The sequence below is a fragment of the Enhydra lutris genome, unplaced genomic scaffold (assembly GCF_002288905.1).
Source record: "Enhydra lutris kenyoni isolate GAN:26980312 unplaced genomic scaffold, ASM228890v2 scaffoldscaffold2, whole genome shotgun sequence".
Taxonomy (NCBI): Eukaryota; Metazoa; Chordata; class Mammalia; order Carnivora; family Mustelidae; genus Enhydra; species Enhydra lutris.
Genome location: NW_019154086.1, coordinates 48018489 through 48019723, shown reverse-complemented (window position 1 = coordinate 48019723; position 1235 = coordinate 48018489).

The window sequence follows — 1235 nt, the reverse complement described above, 5'->3', positions numbered from 1 at the left end:
GAGAGCATGCATGCAGTTGGGGGGAGGGATAGAGGGAGAGAACCTCAAGCAGACTTCCAGCTGAACACAGAGCCTACATGGGGCTTGACCCTAGAACCCAGAGATCATTACCTTGAGATCATGAACTTGAGCCACAATAAAGACTCAGACACTTAACCCACTGAGCCACCCAGGTGCTCCTCACTTCCCATATGATCTTTAAGTATAAAAATATTCGCTATATGTTAATTTATAAAATTAACCACATCAATGTCTTCCTGTAGGATGCTCTGCAGCTCTGGCCCAGGTGTCCTTGCTTGTAGTAGCTCAGTTGTGAATGATGCAGCAAAACATGCCAGGTGGAGAGGAGAGGCACGATGGCGGAGGAATAATGGACTGAAATGACATCAGGTTGCAGGAGTTCAGCTAGATAGTTATCAAACCACTCCAAACACCTACAAACTCAACAGGAGATCGAAGAGAAGAAGAGCAGCAATTCTAGGAACAGAAAAAAGACCACTTTCTGAAAGGTAAGATGTGTGGACAAGTGAATCTTAGGCGATGGGAGGATAGACTGGGGTAGGGGGGAGGGTGGGGCTGGCTCCCAGCAAGCCGTGGAGCAGTGGAGCACAAAATGCAAATTTTTAGAAGTCTGCTCCACTGAGGGATATTGCTCCAGAGGCTAAGCAGGGGTGGAGCCCTCACATGGACAGTGTGGTCTCAGGTCCTGCAGGGTCACTGAAAGATCAGGGGTGTCTGAGTGTGACAGATCTTCCAGGTATCAGAGCAGGGAGGCTGACTACAGAGACAGAGCTGAGGAGTGAGCTCTCAGCTCGGGGTTACCTTAAATTGTGATCCGTGGCACACTCAGGCCACTGCTCTTTGAGCAGGGACCCCACAAGTGGCAGATCCAGGGAGTCTCACCTTCCTCCTCTGGAGGCAGGAATCTGCTGGGTTTGGAGATTCCAAATGGGACTGTGTGCCAGAGACAGAAACACTTCGTCACAGGCCAGGTTAGCCCAGAGTGTGGCTGGAGACCAGGGAGATGGGAGTGATTGACCCCTTTTCTCTGACAGCGCACTGAGGAGCAGGGCCCTGAGCACTCAGTTCCTCTGGGCTGGAGATTGGGAGGCCGCCATTTTCATTCCCATCTTCCAGACCTCTACGGAAAGCGTTCAGGGAACAGAAACTCCCAAGAGTGAACTCGATCAGATTTCTTAGCCTGGCCCCTTGCAAGGGCGGTGCAATTCCGCCTT